This window comes from Mesoplodon mirus (assembly GCF_964341445.2).
Source record: "Mesoplodon mirus genome assembly, contig: HAP1_SCAFFOLD_530, whole genome shotgun sequence".
NCBI classification, from domain to species: Eukaryota; Metazoa; Chordata; class Mammalia; order Artiodactyla; family Ziphiidae; genus Mesoplodon; species Mesoplodon mirus.
In genome coordinates this window covers 236925-260979 of record NW_028295473.1, presented here as the reverse complement: position 1 = coordinate 260979, position 24055 = coordinate 236925, and the positions used below count along the sequence as shown (strand labels likewise).

At 49.8% G+C, this 24055-nt stretch overlaps 2 pseudogenes across 2 annotated transcripts; both read right to left on the bottom strand.

Moving 5' to 3' along the window:
• Window positions 1-11939, bottom strand: LOC309797441 (dipeptidase 2-like; annotated as a pseudogene). Its single transcript has 10 exons — window positions 11886-11939; window positions 11527-11738; window positions 11031-11200; window positions 10650-10769; window positions 10285-10426; window positions 9914-9983; window positions 9617-9793; window positions 9157-9237; window positions 4254-4276; window positions 1-163 (listed from the first exon to the last, which is right to left on the bottom strand). The product of its transcript is annotated as a dipeptidase 2-like (transcript).
• A 124-nt stretch (window positions 11940-12063) lies between these two features.
• Window positions 12064-23990, bottom strand: LOC309797440 (dipeptidase 2-like; annotated as a pseudogene). The gene is made up of 10 exons: window positions 23937-23990; window positions 23578-23789; window positions 23082-23251; window positions 22701-22820; window positions 22336-22477; window positions 21965-22034; window positions 21668-21844; window positions 21208-21288; window positions 16305-16327; window positions 12064-12226 (listed from the first exon to the last, which is right to left on the bottom strand). The product of its transcript is annotated as a dipeptidase 2-like (transcript).
• Between the last annotated feature and the right edge of the window lie 65 nt (window positions 23991-24055).

Here is a 24055-nt window from a genome sequence, read left to right as displayed (position 1 = left end):
TCAGCCCGAGGCCTCCCGGGAGCACACCTCATCCCCATCTGCCTGCAGCCGGCCCCGCCCACCCTGAGGGCTGCGTGCCAGTGCCTCTGTGGCCACAAGTGCTCTGGGCTCCCGGTTTCCCGGGACTGGGCCATGAGGGCTTGTGTGGGGGAAGAGATAGTTTCTGGAAATGGGGGGGTGGGGGGTAACCATGTGAGCTCTGGTTTCAGGAAGGGGTCCTCTGCCCCCGACCTTCTCTCTCCACCTACTTGACTCCCCAACCTGCATGACCATTCTCTGGGGACTTCAACTAGCGCCTGGGAACTATCAGGAACCTCCCCCACTTCTGTCAGCCAGCCTCAGGAAAGAGTGCCCTCAGGAGTCGCTACACCTCCCCAGGGCCTGAATAGAGGGACTTTGGGGATGTGAACTGAACGACCTTCTGGGGAGAGTCAGCGACCCTTTTACTCAACAGAGCAGGAAGCCAGTCAGCAGGCTATTTGAGTGGAAGGAAATGAAGTGATTTCCATGGCAGCAGAGTCCCCACCGCAGCAATCTTCCTCCCAGAGCTGCTGGCTGACCTTCTGGCCAGGATCCCTCCTACCTCAGCGTGGAAGGCCCGGCCTCGTGGAGAAGTATAGGTTCTGAGGAAAGACCTGGCACCTGGGTTCTGCTGCTACACTTGCCTTATCTCGTGGCCCTTGTGGCTCTAGCTTTCCCAGAAACCTCAAGGGCTTAAGTGCCTGTGCTTACTCAGAGGCTGCACGCCATTCCCCATTGCCAGCCTCAGGCCCTCCCCCTAGCTGCCTCCTCTAGAGACCCCCTCTCCTCAACACACACACACACACACACACACACACACACACACACACACTCTCTCTCTCTCTCTCTCTGTCTCTCTCTCTCTCTCTCTCTCTCTCTCTCTCTGGGGATGTGCCTTCTCACAGAAGCTCAACCACAGAGATGCTTTAGGGACTGTGCCCAAACTCCTTCATCCCCAGCCTCTCAAGTTTTTGCTGTGATCCCTGGCACCCCCTGGAGCTGTTCCACCTTTGGAACCTTTCCCAGGTGGCAGGAGTGCCTAGCACAGGGGTAGTGACCTAAGTCTGAGCACTGGCGACCCTAGAAATGTGTTACACACAAACATTTTATTGAGCAGTAAGGGACCCCACTGGGGACACAAAGGGCTGGCAGTAAAGGAGCATGTGAACCTCGGGGCAGGGTGCATGCTGCTTGACTCTCCATCCTGTTCTTGCTTCAGGGAGCAGGTCCACCATGCTCCAATCGCCGGTTTTTGGGTCTGGAGCAGCCCAGCTCTTCGTCCGAACTTTCTGAAGAGTGCTTTCGTTTGGGCGCACGTCTGGGGACTGGCTTCACTGCTTCCACCTTTGCTGGTGGGGCCAAAGGAACATCCCCGTAGGCCCGGTAGCCACCAACCAGGCAGTATGTCTCCCCATGCCAGCCCAACTGCGTTTCTCCACACCCTCGGTAGAGGACATGGTAGTGCCCGGGTGTGGGAGGACAAACGGGAGCCACTGCTGCTGCAAAGAAAATCAGAACTGATCAGTCACTTGTGCTGTGCACAGTCTCCTGCCACAATTTCCCCCTCTCATGTCTCTCCCAGTTTCTGGCTGAAGACCTTTAATCTACTTGACATCCAAAACACAGCCTTGGCCCATCACCTCTATGAGTCCCTAGAGAAGGGACACTGGCTGCAAAAGCAATCCCTAGCGCCTACGGCTGCAGCAGATGAGGAAGTCTCTTCACCGTTTCCAGGGAAAACAGTAGAACCCGAAAGAAATTGCACTCATGATCCTCTCCATCTCTCCCTTCCACAACAGAGAAAACATTTCTTGCAGTCTGTCACTTCTGAGGCTTTAATGGAAATGTCTTTCAAGTTTTGGAAAGAAATAATCTAATACAAATTTGTTAAGAACCCCTCTCACCTTGGCAACCCCTCTTGGGCCCCAGTTATACCGCCTGTTTCAACCACACTGAACTCTAGCCCTCTGGTACTTTTATCTAGATTAGAACAAGGCTGAATACTGAGGCAGAGTGATCAGGAGACTCAGAACCGGGGTCTGGGTACCAAGTCTAGGCTCACATCAACGCAGCCTCCTGGGACACCATCTCCTCAGCCCTCCCGTCTCATTAGCACTTCATCACCCCCCCCTTCATTCTTCCGGTCTTCCCATCAATATGGCACCACCCTGTCCCCGAGTACTCAGCAACTCAGTATGGGATGTGTCTGAGAGGACCGATAGAGATGTCTGCATGACAGCACAGAGGTGCCTGGGTTTGAAGGTGTGCTTCTAATTGTGGCCCTGTTCCTCAAACTGCTCCATTTACCGTTTGCCAACAAAAATGCACTTGTCTTTTGCTAAGAGGCCATTCAGGAAAGGGTCTGAATGGAAGCATCCTGTAGCCCAAAGGGGAAGGCTACATTATAAAGCTTAGAACCGTCCTGCACACTTGTCCAGGGATGACCTTTCACTTGTCCTCAGCAGTGAGCCCTGTGGGTCCCTGAAGGTGTCCCAGGTCACTGGTATTACTTACATGTGGGAGTGTGCTCAGTTGTACATAGTTGGCAGGCCCCACAAAAACATGTGCCAGCCAGGTGAGGTGGATTGTATCCCATACCTCCTGTGGAGGTGGCCGGTCTGGGTGTACCTGCTGCACTGCCCAGCCAGGGAACAGAGCACAGGGTTGAGTATATATAGCCTATGAAGTCAGACATTGTCTCTGATAGTCAGAGAAACTTCCCTACCAGTCCTCCACCAGATACGAATCTGTTTGGTTGTCAGTTACCATGGAATCTGTTACCGTGGAATCTGTGAGAAGGCCTGTGAGGGCATCACTACCCACTGAGGTCATATATGGAACCTGTGACTTGAGGGGCAGGCTTCAGGAGGAGGGGCAGTTTTTTGGAGGAGAACAGGGTAGAGGCAGAGGTACTCTGCCTGGCCCCTCACAGCTGGGCCTCCCCACCAATGCCGTAGTCTAGTAGACACCCCAGGTGGGGCGTGCTGGTGGTCTGGCACAGCCCCAGGGGCCACAGGAGGGCAAGAGAGACCCACATTCTGTGATTGGCTTGAGAGGCAAGATTAAGGTAAGAGACAGCTAGGTTGTATGGCACTTAGCCTAAGAGGCAGAGATTTGTGTGGACAGGGGAATCAGGGAAGGCTCCTTTGCAGTGGGCCTGAAGGACAAGTGAGATTTGGACCCATGGGGAAGAGAGGGAAGACATTCCAGTTTGGAAGAATAAAAGCAAAGACACACTCTTCTCGACCTTGTCCTGCCCCCAATATAAATTCATCGCACCCTGAAATTTTTACAACTGAGGACTTAAAGAAACCAAGAGGTTAAGGGGCCTTCGCAGTGGTACACAGGTAGTGGAGAGGTGTTCTGCTCAATGGTTAGGTTCATGTCGGGGCTCCGGGTTTACAGCTGATAGGAATATGAGGACAAGCTCCTGCCATTTCAAACATTTCCAAGTGATACTGAGAGAGATGTTAAAGGTGCAAAATGCGGGTGCTGAATGACCTCACAAAGTGGGAATGGTGGGCCCATTTGAACATGAAATTGAAAACAAATTCATGACAAAAGGACATAATACAAAATGACAACATAATCACTCCAGGCCCCTCTCCCCTAGAAGTAAAAGTCATTAGAATCCTCTGTCTCTCCACCATGAAAGGATGAGATAAAGACTCAGCAGCAGCCCCCGTGAGAAACATGGTCAACAGTGTGAAGAGGTGTTACTCAGACGATTTGGTCCGCCTCAGAGAAGGAAAGAGACAACTCTGCCCTTAGCCTGATCAGGCCCACAGGAAGCAAGCACATTTGGGGCAGCCTCTGATAGTGTGGCAATGAGAGAGAACCTTCTTTAGGAGGGGGACTCCCTGTTGCCCGACCCCCACCCTGAAAAAGCAAAGATGGGACATTCGTTTAATGGGGCTGTTGCAGAGGCGTTGTTCCCAGGAGGTAGAGACTGCTTCGACTACCATTTTAGAGGTTGGGCCACCGTGGTTGAGAAGCACAGCACCTTCTCTTCCTAAACTGCTTGAATCAGCGGGTACACGTTAGGACAGACGAAGTCAGGCCTCATTGGAGCGGACTGCCTTTGGGAGTGGTAGAATGTAAACTGTGAAAGGGAATGCTCTGGAGGAGGTTTGTCATGGCAGGTGGGCCAGCATGAGACCATTCAGATTCTCCACGGCTCCAGAGATTACTTGACTGGGAGCATCCCTGTGATGTGGCGGGGGGACTCCTACCTTAACAGGACCTGGCTGGGCATCTGGGGAAGGCGGAATAAACGGTTTATTAACTTACGAGAGCGAGAGACTCACAAAAGCACCGAGAAAGACTTGTACCTGGATTCTTGAGCCAACCCTAAGAAAACTTATCTAGATCTGGAGTAGGGCTCGGGAGGCTGCACTTTTAAGCTTCCTGGGCAGTCCCACCACAGTGGTCCATGGATAGAGTGACCAAATTATTGTGAGTTCTTGGTTGCTTTGGGGAGTCAAAGTGGGCAATATTAAAAACTGCAGCAGGCATACGTATAAACAGGGAATATTCAAGGCAAACAGAGGTGTATAGTTATTCTGTGCATGAATCAGGTTTGGGAAAAGCTAGCCTGGTGGTTAAAGAACACAACCCTTATGACAGACAGACCAGATTCTGTCCTACTTACTTGTGTGATTTTTGACCAAGTTCTTTTATCCTTCTGACTGTTTCTTCATATGGAAAAGAGCGATGGCTGTACATTTAGCACAATATTCTCTTTTGGCAAAAGTTGCTCTGGGTCCATTTGTGTTCTCCGCAACTGAATCCTTTCCAGTGTGCAAGCATTTTTAAGTTGTTTGGTGAAGTATTACATTGGACTTTCAACTGTTCATTACTTTGGGCAAAGCTTATGTAGTGCTGCAGAGACTAGAACCCATGCAGAGGTAGTGAGAGGATGTTATAAGCTTATTCTGCCGGTTGATACAAAAGTTTAACCTTTTCTCCTCTTCCTCCACCTGCCGCCAAGACATGAGAAAGAAGGCAGAGCCTGGAAATGCACACCAGGCAATACTTCTGTGTCAGTTTGCCTTTTATTCCTCTGCCAGTACTTCCCAGAGAGATTTCACCAAAAGTGCCTAAGCTTGCCATGGCCATTGTTGTGAAGGAAGTTTCTCTCTATTGCTAGTCACATCCCCTTTTCCTTCTCCTGGGGACTTAATGGATGTTTGGGGGCAGGAACTAAAATTTAAACTAAAAGGTAAAAAACAAAAAAACAAAAAACAAAACAAAAGAAAAAACAAGTGTTCTTTTTGTAACATCTTTATTGGAGTATAATGGCTTTACAATGGTGTGTTAGTTTCTGCTTTATACCAAAGTGAATCAGTTATACATAAGTTCCTATATCTTTCCCTCTTGCATCTCCCTCACTCCCACCCTCCCTATCCCACCCCTCTAGGTGGTCACAAAGCACCGAGCTGATCTCTCTGTGCTATGCGGCTGCTTCCCACTAGCTATCCATTTTACGTTTGGTAGTGTACATATGTCCATGCCACTCTCTCACTTTGTCATGGCTTACCCTTCGCCCTCCCCATATCCCCAAGTCCATTCTCTAGTAGGTCTGTGTCTTTATTCCTGTCTTACCCCTAGGTTCTTCATGACATTTTTTTTCTTAAATTCCATATATATATATGTGTTAGCATACGGTATTTGTCTTTGTCTTTCTGACTTCCTTCACTCTGTATGACAGACTCTAGGTCCATCCGCCTCATTACAAATAGCTCAATTTCGTTTCTTTTTATGGCTGAGTAATATTCCACTGAATATGTGTGTCACATCTTCTTTATCCATTCATCTGACGATGGACACTGAGGTTGTTTCCATCTCCTGGCTATTGTAAATAGAGCTGCAATGAACATTTTGGTACATGACTCCTTTTGAATTCTGGTTTTCTCAGGGTATAGGCCCAGTAGTGGGATTGCTGGGTCATATGGTAGTTCTATTTGTAGTTTTTTTAAGGAACCTCCATACTGCTCTCCCTAGTGGCTGTACCAATTTCCACTCCCACCAACAGTGTAGGAGCGTTCCGTTTTCTCCACATCCTCTCCAGCATTTATTGTTTGTAGATTTTTTGATGATGGCCATTCTGACCGGTGTGAGGTGATACCTCCTTGTAGTGTTGATTTGCATTTCTCTCATAATTCGTGATGTTGAGCATCTTTTCACGTGTTTGTTGGCCATCTTTGGAGAAATGTCTGTTTAGGTCTTCCGTCCATTGTTTCATTGGGTTGTTTTTTTTGATATTGATCTGCATGAGTTGCTTATATAGTTTACAAATTTATTTATGTTTATATTTTTTGGAGATGAATCCCTTGTCAGTTGCTTCGTTTGCAACTATTTTCTCCCATTCTGAGGGTTGTCAGAGTCCAGAGTCTTGAGTGTTCCCCCAGTATCCAACTTGGACAAGTGTACAAATAGTGGTGGTCTAAATGATGTAGAGAGATGAATAGTGGAAGTTAAGTATTGAAGGTAAAATTAATCGTTCAGTAACATCACATAATTAATTTTAAGTGTCCATGTTATACTTGGGCAGAGTTGTTCAGTTGGCAATTAGTTAAGTTTGTAAGAGACTCAGGAGAGAGAGATGTAAGTTTTAGGTCAAGATCTGTGATATATATGGTGGCTGGAATCACAAGAGTAGATGAGACCATCTATCAAGGGCAGAAGAGAGCTTCTGAGAAATACACATCTCTTGGCAGAGGGCAGAGTGAGAGTGCCCAGTGAAAGAGATAAGGATGTCCAGAGGCAGGAGGAAGAAGTAGCAGGTTAAGATGCTACTGTTGTGAAGGTGAAAGATTTTTCTGAGATGCCAAGTTTGATCAACAAAATCAACTATTGCTGAAAGGTGACAGAATGACCAAACAATATTCACTCAGTTTAATCACAAACTAAATGTTGGTGAATGCAATTCCAGTGCAGATAAGTAAGAAGAAAAGAGCAAAATTGTGTGAGTCACGAGGTACATAAAGATAAGAAAATACAGACAATGAGAATAAATACAAGTTTTGATAAACTGCACTGTGAAATTAGGAAGAGAGAAAAGGTAACTAGAGAATTACTTGGCATCAAGCAAGAGTAATTTTTAATGGGAGGGAGGCAGCTTTTTAATGGGAGGGGGCCAAAATACAATCGCTAAAGAGGAAAACCTTAACAATACCAATGAGGTGGGAAAATGAATGGAAGATACTGAGGAAGTGAGACTAGGTATTTATACACTATGTCGAAAAGCTCTTCTTGGACGTAAAGAGAAGAAGGTAGTTTGGGGTGTTTTTGCTTTATAGTCTGTGTTTTCTCTGTGAAATAAAAGTTTGATGGGAGGTGATGTCACCTCGAGATAGCACTCATCAAATATCCTATGTGCTTATCTACATTTTTCATCCTCCTTTGTAGTTCAACTGTTTTCCTTTGATTCGTTGTGGCCAGTGGCAAAGAAGCAGAATCAAGTGTATCACTTCTGAGCTGAGGTCATTAGGAGCCAGTGTCCCTCTTGTCTGGTCCTCTGCTATTGTGACATGGGAGGTCAAATAGTCCAGATGAGGTGGCTGCAAGATGGATCAGGACCATGTGATCTGTAAGGGCTTTACTCAGTAGAGAAATAACGTACTCGTATTTTCCACTGAGATTCCTGTGTTCAATAGATCTGCCTGTGAGAGCTCAGAGAGCATAGCGAAGGCTGAAATGACAAAGAGGGAGAGATGTTGGTAACAGATGGAAGGCGCCTGGCAGATAATATATTAAATGGTAAACAAAGCTGCTGGAGTAAGAGAGAGAGTATATAAGAGATGAGAAGAAGGCCAACTGTATGTAGTATCTGACGCTAAGGAGTGAGGAGAGAAACAACTGAAAACTAAAAATAAAAAGAATGATCAGAAAGAAGCTAGGTGGTATGCCAACAGAAATCATAAGATTGCTATAAAACATAAAGGAAGGTAGTTTTAAAAGAAGCACCATCTAATGGAGTCAGTTGTTTCCCAAAGGCAAAATGCTATGGGAACTGAAAATAAAGCATCTGATTGGATGGCTAAACTTTTATGAACAAAAGTGGAACCACTTCAGGAAAGTCATGGGAGAAGACGCTGTGTTACAGTGGGGAGAGTAATCAATATATTGTGAGGAAAGGTGCCTTCATTTGCAAGAAATGCCAATTAAGAAGTGAAGACAGCATTTAAAGGGAAGGGATAATGTAAGAAAATTAAAAAAAAAATTTAAGGAAACTTGAATAACTCGTAGACAAAGAGGGAGGTATTAGTGAAAGACTGAAAATCAGAGAAAGCTATCTTAAGTTGTTGTTATGGACTGAATTGTGTCCCCCGAAAAATTATATGTTGAAGCCCCTCCTAAGTTGACTGTAGAAGATAGGAGATAGGTCCTTTAGGGAGGTAACTGAAGTTAACTGAAGTCATAAGGGTGAGGTAATAATCTGACAGGGACTGATGGTGTCCTTATAAGAAGGGGAATAGATTCCAGAGATCTCTCTCCCTCTGCTCGTAGAGGAAAGGCCGTGTGAGGACACTGCAAGAAGACAGCCGTCAGCAAGCCAGGAAGATTGTTCTCACCAGAAACCAATTCTTATGGTATTCAGTACCTTAATCTTGGACTTCCACCCTCCAGAACTGTGAGAAAATAAATTTCTGCTGTGGAAGTCGTTCAGTCTATAGTATTTCACTATAACAGCCCAACCAGACTAATACAGACCTTTATGTACACTGCAATATACAGAAGCTAAACAGTGATTGTGAGCCTGAGATTACATCTTGAACAGAAGTGTAATGACGCTTGTGGTACTCACAACTTCACGAATTTTGTCAGAAAGATGTGAAAAAAAGTCAGTCAACCAACGGTTCTGATAGTGGATATTTTCTTTATGTGTTTGACATAAAGCAGTGTCTGACAGCCTCCCTGATACCCATCCGTATCGCAGTTTTGATTCTGTGGCTCCAGTTCCACATGGCACCAAGGTGCTGTGTACTGTCCATTCTTGGGTTTTTGGGTGCTGTACCTATTGCCAATAGGTGGGTCAAACCACTGGGGCTCTTCTGAAGTCCTCCCTAAATTTGGACCCAGCTTCAGCTCCAAATCCGAGTTTTCAGAGAGCCCAGGGTGAGGCTCGCCTGCCACAGTAGACACGTTGGCTAACGGGTTGCACTGCAGCACCCACTCGGACAAGGGCACCATCACGATGCCACCGTTCTTCTTCTGTAGGGGCGGACCCGTGGCCAGTCAGCTTGGCCCCCAGCACAGCCAGCTGCCTGTTCACTCTCTCGGCCCCTGTGAGGAAGGTGTTCAGCCCTGGCTGTGAGGTCAGAGTCATCTCCTCTCTGGGTTTGTGTGAATGGAGGAGCCGCAGCCCTGGTCTGGGTGGTGTGTTGGCCCTGGGTTTCCGGGTTTGGAGGAGTATCTTACCACCTAGACCCCCACCTAGGGCTGAAGAGTTCAGGGGCTGTGGACCGTGGGTTTTGGGGGCAGAAGATATTTAACCTGGCGTTTGAGGAAATGGAGGGAGAAGAGGCTCAGGTTCAAGGGCTCCTGGTTTGAATCTCTTGCTTTAGGTTTGAGGGCCAGGGCAGTCTCTCACCAGAAGCTGCAGGATATCATCAGGAACATTGCGAGTGTTCTTGCACATACCCCGGGCAGCTGAGTGGGAGAAGATGACAGGTGCCTGTGACACTTGTAGGGCTCGCCGTGCCGCAGCATCCGAGACATGGGCCAAGTCCACCATCATGCCCAGGCGGTTCATTTCTGCCACCACCTTCTGCAGGGACAGGATGGGGAGAGGGCATGAGGGCTGCATTTATCTTGTGTGTATTTATCTGTAGGGAACAGGCAGGGCTGTACATTCATGTGGGGCAGGGTATGGAAGCCGGGTCCCTACCTCGCCAAAGCTGGTGAGCCGACTGACATTGCTGTAGAAGGGGTGGATACCCTTTGCTGAGCTCTGTGCTCTGCAGGATGGCCAGGAGGCAGTCTGACTGGTGGCCATGACTTGGCTACAAGAGCGTAGAAAGAGGTTGTGTCGAACCGTCTACACCTGCAACTCCCTGATGCAAGAGGAGGGACCCAAACTGGGCTGTGCCTGGCAGTAGGAGGGCCCTTCTGGGGATTCAGTCTTGTTCTGCAAACCTCCATTCCCCTCCCAACCCCAGGTTCAGGGCTGGATCCCAGGGATAAACTTGCTTTGGGCCCCAGCGTGATCTTGGGCAGATCCCTGCCTCACTGGGCCCTTACCATCTGCACTGTGCTCACCAGGGCGTGTTGCAGGTGTGGGTGAGTGTCACGTAGCGCACACCCAGCGCATAGAAGGTACGCAAGATGGAGAGGCTCCTGTCCAGTGAGTGGCCGCCCTCCACACCATTGAGGCTAGCCAACTTCCGGGTATTGTTGAGAGCTGGGGGCAGGTAGGTCAGATGATCATTTTCAGAGGCAGGGGTAGCTAACTGAAGTCCCTAACACCTACCACGACCAGTCTCTTTACCATTTTGTTTTGTTTTTTTGGCCGTGCCACGCAGCATGAGGGCTCTTAGTTCCCCCACCGGGGATCCAACCCGAGGCCCCTGCAGTGGAAGCGTGGAGTCTTCACCTCTGGACTACCAGGGAAGTCCCCCGGCTACCTTTAACTGAGGTCACAAGCTCCAGCTCAGAATAGGAGGCACACATGGGGCAGATGAGGTGAACTTGCTCCAGGGTGAGGCGCACAGCATCGCGTTCGTGGGTCCGGCATGGGACGCAGGCTCACCAGAACTGAGGGAAGGCAAGGGCTTAGTTTGGGCTTTGGAGCTCCTTGGGCTTCTCATAGCCTCCTCAGCTGGCACAACACTCAGTGTGCCCAGAAGTCCCATGTAATGCGTTGCTTTTCCTGTGGTACATGGATGCCCGTCAGGTTGGCTCACTGTGACCCCTGTTCCCCCAGCATCCATGGCATGGCACTTTCTAGGTCACTATGGTAACTTAGTTCCAATGTGACTAACCTGTGGTCTCTGAGGCCCCCAAACTGCCCCACATTCCCCAGCAGCCATGGTGGCACCTTGTGTGTCCCTGGGCACCCACGAGATCATTTTTCAGCCTGTCCACGCTGGTCTGGCCATGGCTGAAATTGCGCAGATTAACATCCTGTAGCCCGTGGTGGTAAAACTGCCTCAGGACCAGGGGCATGTCGTTGTGGCTGGAGGGAGGTCAAGGCAAATAGGTGGGCTCCTTAGGTCTTGGGATGAGGCAGGACACATTGCCTGGCCTGGGCCAGCCTGTGGGTCCCCCACCTCCCACTGTCACACAGACTATACTAGGAGCAGCTGAGGCCTGGGCTGAGGGGTTCCCACCAGGGAGGGGATGACAGAGAAGGGGAAGGGCATCCATAGATGATGGAGAGGACATCCAGGGGTGGTGGGAGGGAGCCTCCCCACTAGCTCTGCATGCTCCGGACCTCCTGCCCTGCCCGGGGCCAGGCTAGGCCCCCAGCGGCCCCCAGCAGCCGGCACACACTGCAGCCACCCGTCCACAAGCGGGAAGTCCCGCATCAGGGCCCGCGTGCGCTCCCGCGGACTTGGGGTTCTGGAGGTGCCCGGCGTGGTCTTCACGGGTAACCGGCCGCAGCAGCAGACCCAGCAGGAGCAGCAGACACAGCAGAGGCCGCTGGCTGAGTGCGCGGGGACCATCGAGGCGGGCAGAGGCGGGTCTGAGAGGGGCGGGCAGTGGGGTTCTGCCTGTCGACACAGGGCACCCAGCGTCGCGGCCTCGCGAGGGGGGCGGTTTGAGGGAGGGGATACAGAGTCTCAGGACCCTCGCAGAGAGCCGCGATCCGGCAAGCCCAGAAGCCACAGGGCAGCAGTGCCCTCCCGCCCCCTGCTCACAGGCAGCTCCTGCGGGCTAAGCTGGCCTCTGCGGAGAGCCCACTCGCCTCCCATCGTGGGTTCCCTCCACCCCTGCCCCTCTTCCCACTCCCACTGCTCCGAGGGGGCGCCCTAGGTTGCTCTCCCCGGCCTGTAACCTTCCTGTCCAAGCTGGGGTGCTTCTCTCAGAGGGCCACCTTCAGCCCGAGGCCTCCCGGGAGCACACCTCATCCCCATCTGCCTGCAGCCGGCCCCGCCCACCCTGAGGGCTGCGTGCCAGTGCTTCTGTGGCCACAAGTGCTCTGGGCTCCCGGTTTCCCGGGACTGGGCCATGAGGGCTTGTGTGGGGGAAGAGATAGTTTCTGGAAATGGGGGGGTGGGGGGTAACCATGTGAGCTCTGGTTTCAGGAAGGGGTCCTCTGCCCCCGACCTTCTCTCTCCACCTACTTGACTCCCCAACCTGCATGACCATTCTCTGGGGACTTCAACTAGCGCCTGGGAACTATCAGGAACCTCCCCCACTTCTGTCAGCCAGCCTCAGGAAAGAGCGCCCTCAGGAGTCGCTACACCTCCCCAGGGCCTGAATAGAGGGACTTTGGGGATGTGAACTGAACGACCTTCTGGGGAGAGTCAGCGACCCTTTTACTCAACAGAGCAGGAAGCCAGTCAGCAGGCTATTTGAGTGGAAGGGAATGAAGTGATTTCCATGGCAGCAGAGTCCCCACCGCAGCAATCTTCCTCCCAGAGCTGCTGGCTGACCTTCTGGCCAGGATCCCTCCTACCTCAGCGTGGAAGGCCCGGCCTCGTGGAGAAGTATAGGTTCTGAGGAAAGACCTGGCACCTGGGTTCTGCTGCTACACTTGCCTTATCTCGTGGCCCTTGTGGCTCTAGCTTTCCCAGAAACCTCAAGGGCTTAAGTGCCTGTGCTTACTCAGAGGCTGCACGCCATTCCCCATTGCCAGCCTCAGGCCCTCCCCCTAGCTGCCTCCTCTAGAGACCCCCTCTCCTCAACACACACACACACACACACACACACACACACACACACTCTCTCTCTCTCTCTCTCTCTCTCTCTCTCTCTCTCTCTCTCTCTGGGGATGTGCCTTCTCACAGAAGCTCAACCACAGAGATGCTTTAGGGACTGTGCCCAAACTCCTTCATCCCCAGCCTCTCAAGTTTTTGCTGTGATCCCTGGCACCCCCTGGAGCTGTTCCACCTTTGGAACCTTTCCCAGGTGGCAGGAGTGCCTAGCACAGGGGTAGTGACCTAAGTCTGAGCACTGGCGACCCTAGAAATGTGTTACACACAAACATTTTATTGAGCAGTAAGGGACCCCACTGGGGACAGAAAGGGCTGGCAGTAAAGGAGCATGTGAACCTCGGGGCAGGGTGCATGCTGCTTGACTCTCCATCCTGTTCTTGCTTCAGGGAGCAGGTCCACCATGCTCCAATCGCCGGTTTTTGGGTCTGGAGCAGCCCAGCTCTTCGTCCGAACTTTCTGAAGAGTGCTTTCGTTTGGGCGCACGTCTGGGGACTGGCTTCACTGCTTCCACCTTTGCTGGTGGGGCCAAAGGAACATCCCCGTAGGCCCGGTAGCCACCAACCAGGCAGTATGTCTCCCCATGCCAGCCCAACTGCGTTTCTCCACACCCTCGGTAGAGGACATGGTAGTACCCGGGTGTGGGAGGACAAACGGGAGCCACTGCTGCTGCAAAGAAAATCAGAACTGATCAGTCACTTGTGCTGTGCACAGTCTCCTGCCACAATTTCCCCCTCTCATGTCTCTCCCAGTTTCTGGCTGAAGACCTTTAATCTACTTGACATCCAAAACACAGCCTTGGCCCATCACCTCTATGAGTCCCTAGAGAAGGGACACTGGCTGCAAAAGCAATCCCTAGCGCCTACGGCTGCAGCAGATGAGGAAGTCTCTTCACCGTTTCCAGGGAAAACAGTAGAACCCGAAAGAAATTGCACTCATGATCCTCTCCATCTCTCCCTTCCACAACAGAGAAAACATTTCTTGCAGTCTGTCACTTCTGAGGCTTTAATGGAAATGTCTTTCAAGTTTTGGAAAGAAATAATCTAATACAAATTTGTTAAGAACCCCTCTCACCTTGGCAACCCCTCTTGGGCCCCAGTTATACCGCCTGTTTCAACCACACTGAACTCTAGCCCTCTGGTACTTTTATCTAGATTAGAACAAGGCTGAATACTGAGGCAGAGTGATCAGGAGACTCAGAACCGGGGTCTGGGTACCAAGTCTAGGCTCACATCAACGCAGCCTCCTGGGACACCATCTCCTCAGCCCTCCCGTCTCATTAGCACTTCATCACCCCCCCCTTCATTCTTCCGGTCTTCCCATCAATATGGCACCACCCTGTCCCCGAGTACTCAGCAACTCAGTATGGGATGTGTCTGAGAGGACCGATAGAGATGTCTGCATGACAGCACAGAGGTGCCTGGGTTTGAAGGTGTGCTTCTAATTGTGGCCCTGTTCCTCAAACTGCTCCATTTACCGTTTGCCAACAAAAATGCACTTGTCTTTTGCTAAGAGGCCATTCAGGAAAGGGTCTGAATGGAAGCATCCTGTAGCCCAAAGGGGAAGGCTACATTATAAAGCTTAGAACCGTCCTGCACACTTGTCCAGGGATGACCTTTCACTTGTCCTCAGCAGTGAGCCCTGTGGGTCCCTGAAGGTGTCCCAGGTCACTGGTATTACTTACATGTGGGAGTGTGCTCAGTTGTACATAGTTGGCAGGCCCCACAAAAACATGTGCCAGCCAGGTGAGGTGGATTGTATCCCATACCTCCTGTGGAGGTGGCCGGTCTGGGTGTACCTGCTGCACTGCCCAGCCAGGGAACAGAGCACAGGGTTGAGTATATATAGCCTATGAAGTCAGACATTGTCTCTGATAGTCAGAGAAACTTCCCTACCAGTCCTCCACCAGATACGAATCTGTTTGGTTGTCAGTTACCATGGAATCTGTTACCGTGGAATCTGTGAGAAGGCCTGTGAGGGCATCACTACCCAGTGAGGTCATATATGGAACCTGTGACTTGAGGGGCAGGCTTCAGGAGGAGGGGCAGTTTTTTGGAGGAGAACAGGGTAGAGGCAGAGGTACTCTGCCTGGCCCCTCACAGCTGGGCCTCCCCACCAATGCCGTAGTCTAGTAGACACCCCAGGTGGGGCGTGCTGGTGGTCTGGCACAGCCCCAGGGGCCACAGGAGGGCAAGAGAGACCCACATTCTGTGATTGGCTTGAGAGGCAAGATTAAGGTAAGAGACAGCTAGGTTGTATGGCACTTAGCCTAAGAGGCAGAGATTTGTGTGGACAGGGGAATCAGGGAAGGCTCCTTTGCAGTGGGCCTGAAGGACAAGTGAGATTTGGACCCATGGGGAAGAGAGGGAAGACATTCCAGTTTGGAAGAATAAAAGCAAAGACACACTCTTCTCGACCTTGTCCTGCCCCCAATATAAATTCATCGCACCCTGAAATTTTTACAACTGAGGACTTAAAGAAACCAAGAGGTTAAGGGGCCTTCGCAGTGGTACACAGGTAGTGGAGAGGTGTTCTGCTCAATGGTTAGGTTCATGTCGGGGCTCCGGGTTTACAGCTGATAGGAATATGAGGACAAGCTCCTGCCATTTCAAACATTTCCAAGTGATACTGAGAGAGATGTTAAAGGTGCAAAATGCGGGTGCTGAATGACCTCACAAAGTGGGAATGGTGGGCCCATTTGAACATGAAATTGAAAACAAATTCATGACAAAAGGACATAATACAAAATGACAACATAATCACTCCAGGCCCCTCTCCCCTAGAAGTAAAAGTCATTAGAATCCTCTGTCTCTCCACCATGAAAGGATGAGATAAAGACTCAGCAGCAGCCCCCGTGAGAAACATGGTCAACAGTGTGAAGAGGTGTTACTCAGACGATTTGGTCCGCCTCAGAGAAGGAAAGAGACAACTCTGCCCTTAGCCTGATCAGGCCCACAGGAAGCAAGCACATTTGGGGCAGCCTCTGATAGTGTGGCAATGAGAGAGAACCTTCTTTAGGAGGGGGACTCCCTGTTGCCCGACCCCCACCCTGAAAAAGCAAAGATGGGACATTCGTTTAATGGGGCTGTTGCAGAGGCGTTGTTCCCAGGAGGTAGAGACTGCTTCGACTACCATTTTAGAGGTTGGGCCACCGTGGTTGAGAAGCACAGCACCTTCTCTTCCTAAACTGCTTGAATCAGCGGGTACACGTTAGGACAGACGAAGTCAGGCCTCATTGGAGCGGACTGCCTTTGGGAGTGGTAGAATGTAAACTGTGAAAGGGAATGCTCTGGAGGAGGTTTGTCATGGCAGGTGGGCCAGCATGAGACCATTCAGATTCTCCACGGCTCCAGAGATTACTTGACTGGGAGCATCCCTGTGATGTGGCGGGGGGACTCCTACCTTAACAGGACCTGGCTGGGCATCTGGGGAAGGCGGAATAAACGGTTTATTAACTTACGAGAGCGAGAGACTCACAAAAGCACCGAGAAAGACTTGTACCTGGATTCTTGAGCCAACCCTAAGAAAACTTATCTAGATCTGGAGTAGGGCTCGGGAGGCTGCACTTTTAAGCTTCCTGGGCAGTCCCACCACAGTGGTCCATGGATAGAGTGACCAAATTATTGTGAGTTCTTGGTTGCTTTGGGGAGTCAAAGTGGGCAATATTAAAAACTGCAGCAGGCATACGTATAAACAGGGAATATTCAAGGCAAACAGAGGTGTATAGTTATTCTGTGCATGAATCAGGTTTGGGAAAAGCTAGCCTGGTGGTTAAAGAACACAACCCTTATGACAGACAGACCAGATTCTGTCCTACTTACTTGTGTGATTTTTGACCAAGTTCTTTTATCCTTCTGACTGTTTCTTCATATGGAAAAGAGCGATGGCTGTACATTTAGCACAATATTCTCTTTTGGCAAAAGTTGCTCTGGGTCCATTTGTGTTCTCCGCAACTGAATCCTTTCCAGTGTGCAAGCATTTTTAAGTTGTTTGGTGAAGTATTACATTGGACTTTCAACTGTTCATTACTTTGGGCAAAGCTTATGTAGTGCTGCAGAGACTAGAACCCATGCAGAGGTAGTGAGAGGATGTTATAAGCTTATTCTGCCGGTTGATACAAAAGTTTAACCTTTTCTCCTCTTCCTCCACCTGCCGCCAAGACATGAGAAAGAAGGCAGAGCCTGGAAATGCACACCAGGCAATACTTCTGTGTCAGTTTGCCTTTTATTCCTCTGCCAGTACTTCCCAGAGAGATTTCACCAAAAGTGCCTAAGCTTGCCATGGCCATTGTTGTGAAGGAAGTTTCTCTCTATTGCTAGTCACATCCCCTTTTCCTTCTCCTGGGGACTTAATGGATGTTTGGGGGCAGGAACTAAAATTTAAACTAAAAGGTAAAAAACAAAAAAACAAAAAACAAAACAAAAGAAAAAACAAGTGTTCTTTTTGTAACATCTTTATTGGAGTATAATGGCTTTACAATGGTGTGTTAGTTTCTGCTTTATACCAAAGTGAATCAGTTATACATAAGTTCCTATATCTTTCCCTCTTGCATCTCCCTCACTCCCACCCTCCCTATCCCACCCCTCTAGGTGGTCACAAAGCACCGAGCTGATCTCTCTGTGCTATGCGGCTGCTTCCCACTAGCTATCCATTTTACGTTTGGTAGTGTACATATGTCCATGCCACTCTCTCACTTTGTCATGGCTTACCCTTCGCCCTCCCCATATCCCCAAGTCCATTCTCTAGTAGGTCTGTGTCTTTATTCCTGTCTTACCCCTAGGTTCTTCATGACATTTTTTTTCTTAAATTCCATATATATATATGTGTTAGCATACGGTATTTGTCTTTGTCTTTCTGACTTCCTTCACTCTGTATGACAGACTCTAGGTCCATCCGCCTCATTACAAATAGCTCAATTTCGTTTCTTTTTATGGCTGAGTAATATTCCACTGAATATGTGTGTCACATCTTCTTTATCCATTCATCTGACGATGGACACTGAGGTTGTTTCCATCTCCTGGCTATTGTAAATAGAGCTGCAATGAACATTTTGGTACATGACTCCTTTTGAATTCTGGTTTTCTCAGGGTATAGGCCCAGTAGTGGGATTGCTGGGTCATATGGTAGTTCTATTTGTAGTTTTTTTAAGGAACCTCCATACTGCTCTCCCTAGTGGCTGTACCAATTTCCACTCCCACCAACAGTGTAGGAGCGTTCCGTTTTCTCCACATCCTCTCCAGCATTTATTGTTTGTAGATTTTTTGATGATGGCCATTCTGACCGGTGTGAGGTGATACCTCCTTGTAGTGTTGATTTGCATTTCTCTCATAATTCGTGATGTTGAGCATCTTTTCACGTGTTTGTTGGCCATCTTTGGAGAAATGTCTGTTTAGGTCTTCCGTCCATTGTTTCATTGGGTTGTTTTTTTTGATATTGATCTGCATGAGTTGCTTATATAGTTTACAAATTTATTTATGTTTATATTTTTTGGAGATGAATCCCTTGTCAGTTGCTTCGTTTGCAACTATTTTCTCCCATTCTGAGGGTTGTCAGAGTCCAGAGTCTTGAATGTTCCCCCAGTATCCAACTTGGACAAGTGTACAAATAGTGGTGGTCTAAATGATGTAGAGAGATGAATAGTGGAAGTTAAGTATTGAAGGTAAAATTAATCGTTCAGTAACATCACATAATTAATTTTAAGTGTCCATGTTATACTTGGGCAGAGTTGTTCAGTTGGCAATTAGTTAAGTTTGTAAGAGACTCAGGAGAGAGAGATGTAAGTTTTAGGTCAAGATCTGTGATATATATGGTGGCTGGAATCACAAGAGTAGATGAGACCATCTATCAAGGGCAGAAGAGAGCTTCTGAGAAATACACATCTCTTGGCAGAGGGCAGAGTGAGAGTGCCCAGTGAAAGAGATAAGGATGTCCAGAGGCAGGAGGAAGAAGTAGCAGGTTAAGATGCTACTGTTGTGAAGGTGAAAGATTTTTCTGAGATGCCAAGTTTGATCAACAAAATCAACTATTGCTGAAAGGTGACAGAATGACCAAACAATATTCACTCAGTTTAATCACAAACTAAATGTTGGTGAATGCAATTCCAGTGCAGATAAGTAAGAAGAAAAGAGCAAAATTGTGTGAGTCACGAGGTACATAAAGATAAGAAAATACAGACAATGAGAATAAATACAAGTTTTGATAAACTGCACTGTGAAATTAGGAAGAGAGAAAAGGTAACTAGAGAATTACTTGGCATCAAGCAAGAGTAATTTTTAATGGGAGGGAGGCAGCTTTTTAATGGGAGGGGGCCAAAATACAATCGCTAAAGAGGAAAACCTTAACAATACCAATGAGGTGGGAAAATGAATGGAAGATACTGAGGAAGTGAGACTAGGTATTTATACACTATGTCGAAAAGCTCTTCTTGGACGTAAAGAGAAGAAGGTAGTTTGGGGTGTTTTTGCTTTATAGTCTGTGTTTTCTCTGTGAAATAAAAGTTTGATGGGAGGTGATGTCACCTCGAGATAGCACTCATCAAATATCCTATGTGCTTATCTACATTTTTCATCCTCCTTTGTAGTTCAACTGTTTTCCTTTGATTCGTTGTGGCCAGTGGCAAAGAAGCAGAATCAAGTGTATCACTTCTGAGCTGAGGTCATTAGGAGCCAGTGTCCCTCTTGTCTGGTCCTCTGCTATTGTGACATGGGAGGTCAAATAGTCCAGATGAGGTGGCTGCAAGATGGATCAGGACCATGTGATCTGTAAGGGCTTTACTCAGTAGAGAAATAACGTACTCGTATTTTCCACTGAGATTCCTGTGTTCAATAGATCTGCCTGTGAGAGCTCAGAGAGCATAGCGAAGGCTGAAATGACAAAGAGGGAGAGATGTTGGTAACAGATGGAAGGCGCCTGGCAGATAATATATTAAATGGTAAACAAAGCTGCTGGAGTAAGAGAGAGAGTATATAAGAGATGAGAAGAAGGCCAACTGTATGTAGTATCTGACGCTAAGGAGTGAGGAGAGAAACAACTGAAAACTAAAAATAAAAAGAATGATCAGAAAGAAGCTAGGTGGTATGCCAACAGAAATCATAAGATTGCTATAAAACATAAAGGAAGGTAGTTTTAAAAGAAGCACCATCTAATGGAGTCAGTTGTTTCCCAAAGGCAAAATGCTATGGGAACTGAAAATAAAGCATCTGATTGGATGGCTAAACTTTTATGAACAAAAGTGGAACCACTTCAGGAAAGTCATGGGAGAAGACGCTGTGTTACAGTGGGGAGAGTAATCAATATATTGTGAGGAAAGGTGCCTTCATTTGCAAGAAATGCCAATTAAGAAGTGAAGACAGCATTTAAAGGGAAGGGATAATGTAAGAAAATTAAAAAAAAAATTTAAGGAAACTTGAATAACTCGTAGACAAAGAGGGAGGTATTAGTGAAAGACTGAAAATCAGAGAAAGCTATCTTAAGTTGTTGTTATGGACTGAATTGTGTCCCCCGAAAAATTATATGTTGAAGCCCCTCCTAAGTTGACTGTAGAAGATAGGAGATAGGTCCTTTAGGGAGGTAACTGAAGTTAACTGAAGTCATAAGGGTGAGGTAATAATCTGACAGGGACTGATGGTGTCCTTATAAGAAGGGGAATAGATTCCAGAGATCTCTCTCCCTCTGCTCGTAGAGGAAAGGCCGTGTGAGGACACTGCAAGAAGACAGCCGTCAGCAAGCCAGGAAGATTGTTCTCACCAGAAACCAATTCTTATGGTATTCAGTACCTTAATCTTGGACTTCCACCCTCCAGAACTGTGAGAAAATAAATTTCTGCTGTGGAAGTCGTTCAGTCTATAGTATTTCACTATAACAGCCCAACCAGACTAATACAGACCTTTATGTACACTGCAATATACAGAAGCTAAACAGTGATTGTGAGCCTGAGATTACATCTTGAACAGAAGTGTAATGACGCTTGTGGTACTCACAACTTCACGAATTTTGTCAGAAAGATGTGAAAAAAAGTCAGTCAACCAACGGTTCTGATAGTGGATATTTTCTTTATGTGTTTGACATAAAGCAGTGTCTGACAGCCTCCCTGATACCCATCCGTATCGCAGTTTTGATTCTGTGGCTCCAGTTCCACACGGCACCAAGGTGCTGTGTACTGTCCATTCTTGGGTTTTTGGGTGCTGTACCTATTGCCAATAGGTGGGTCAAACCACTGGGGCTCTTCTGAAGTCCTCCCTAAATTTGGACCCAGCTTCAGCTCCAAATCCGAGTTTTCAGAGAGCCCAGGGTGAGGCTCGCCTGCCACAGTAGACACGTTGGCTAACGGGTTGCACTGCAGCACCCACTCGGACAAGGGCACCATCACGATGCCACCGTTCTTCTTCTGTAGGGGCGGACCCGTGGCCAGTCAGCTTGGCCCCCAGCACAGCCAGCTGCCTGTTCACTCTCTCGGCCCCTGTGAGGAAGGTGTTCAGCCCTGGCTGTGAGGTCAGAGTCATCTCCTCTCTGGGTTTGTGTGAATGGAGGAGCCGCAGCCCTGGTCTGGGTGGTGTGTTGGCCCTGGGTTTCCGGGTTTGGAGGAGTATCTTACCACCTAGACCCCCACCTAGGGCTGAAGAGTTCAGGGGCTGTGGACCGTGGGTTTTGGGGGCAGAAGATATTTAACCTGGCGTTTGAGGAAATGGAGGGAGAAGAGGCTCAGGTTCAAGGGCTCCTGGTTTGAATCTCTTGCTTTAGGTTTGAGGGCCAGGGCAGTCTCTCACCAGAAGCTGCAGGATATCATCAGGAACATTGCGAGTGTTCTTGCACATACCCCGGGCAGCTGAGTGGGAGAAGATGACAGGTGCCTGTGACACTTGTAGGGCTCGCCGTGCCGCAGCATCCGAGACATGGGCCAAGTCCACCATCATGCCCAGGCGGTTCATTTCTGCCACCACCTTCTGCAGGGACAGGATGGGGAGAGGGCATGAGGGCTGCATTTATCTTGTGTGTATTTATCTGTAGGGAACAGGCAGGGCTGTACATTCATGTGGGGCAGGGTATGGAAGCCGGGTCCTTACCTCGCCAAAGCTGGTGAGCCGACTGACATTGCTGTAGAAGGGGTGGATACCCTTTGCTGAGCTCTGTGCTCTGCAGGATGGCCAGGAGGCAGTCTGACTGGTGGCCATGACTTGGCTACAAGAGCGTAGAAAGAGGTTGTGTCGAACCGTCTACACCTGCAACTCCCTGATGCAAGAGGAGGGACCCAAACTGGGCTGTGCCTGGCAGTAGGAGGGCCCTTCTGGGGATTCAGTCTTGTTCTGCAAACCTCCATTCCCCTCCCAACCCCAGGTTCAGGGCTGGATCCCAGGGATAAACTTGCTTTGGGCCCCAGCGTGATCTTGGGCAGATCCCTGCCTCACTGGGCCCTTACCATCTGCACTGTGCTCACCAGGGCGTGTTGCAGGTGTGGGTGAGTGTCACGTAGCGCACACCCAGCGCATAGAAGGTACGCAAGATGGAGAGGCTCCTGTCCAGTGAGTGGCCGCCCTCCACACCAATGAGGCTAGCCAACTTCCGGGTATTGTTGAGAGCTGGGGGCAGGTAGGTCAGATGATCATTTTCAGAGGCAGGGGTAGCTAACTGAAGTCCCTAACACCTACCACGACCAGTCTCTTTACCATTTTGTTTTGTTTTTTTGGCCGTGCCACGCAGCATGAGGGCTCTTAGTTCCCCCACCGGGGATCCAACCCGAGGCCCCTGCAGTGGAAGCGTGGAGTCTTCACCTCTGGACTACCAGGGAAGTCCCCCGGCTACCTTTAACTGAGGTCACAAGCTCCAGCTCAGAATAGGAGGCACACATGGGGCAGATGAGGTGAACTTGCTCCAGGGTGAGGCGCACAGCATCGCGTTCGTGGGTCCGGCATGGGACGCAGGCTCACCAGAACTGAGGGAAGGCAAGGGCTTAGTTTGGGCTTTGGAGCTCCTTGGGCTTCTCATAGCCTCCTCAGCTGGCACAACACTCAGTGTGCCCAGAAGTCCCATGTAATGCGTTGCTTTTCCTGTGGTACATGGATGCCCGTCAGGTTGGCTCACTGTGACCCCTGTTCCCCCAGCATCCATGGCATGGCACTTTCTAGGTCACTATGGTAACTTAGTTCCAATGTGACTAACCTGTGGTCTCTGAGGCCCCCAAACTGCCCCACATTCCCCAGCAGCCATGGTGGCACCTTGTGTGTCCCTGGGCACCCACGAGATCATTTTTCAGCCTGTCCACGCTGGTCTGGCCATGGCTGAAATTGCGCAGATTAACATCCTGTAGCCCGTGGTGGTAAAACTGCCTCAGGACCAGGGGCATGTCGTTGTGGCTGGAGGGAGGTCAAGGCAAATAGGTGGGCTCCTTAGGTCTTGGGATGAGGCAGGACACATTGCCTGGCCTGGGCCAGCCTGTGGGTCCCCCACCTCCCACTGTCACACAGACTGTACTAGGAGCAGCTGAGGCCTGGGCTGAGGGGTTCCCACCAGGGAGGGGATGACAGAGAAGGGGAAGGGCATCCATAGATGATGGAGAGGACATCCAGGGGTGGTGGGAGGGAGCCTCCCCACTAGCTCTGCATGCTCCGGACCTCCTGCCCTGCCCGGGGCCAGGCTAGGCCCCCAGCGGCCCCCAGCAGCCGGCACACACTGCAGCCACCCGTCCACAAGCGGGAAGTCCCGCATCAGGGCCCGCGTGCGCTCCCGCGGACTTGGGGTTCTGGAGGTGCCCGGCGTGGTCTTCACGGGTAACCGGCCGCAGCAGCAGACCCAGCAGGAGCAGCAGACACAGCAGAGGCCGCTGGCTGAGTGCGCGGGGACCATCGAGGCGGGCAGAGGCGGGTCTGCGAGGGGCGGGCAGTGGGGTTCTGCCTGTCGACACAGGGCACCCAGCGTCGCGGCCTCGCGAGGGGGGCGGTTTGAGGGAGGGGATACAGAGTCTCAGGACCCTCGCAGAGAGCCGCGATCCGGCAAGCCCAGAAGCCACAGGGCAGCAGTGCCCTCCCGCCCCCTGCTCACAGGCAGCTCCTGCGGGCTAAGCTGGCCTCTGCGGAGAGCCCACTCGCCTCCCATCGTGGGTTCCCTCCACCCCTGCCCCTCTTCCCACTCCCACTGCTCCGAGGGGGCGCCCTAGGTTG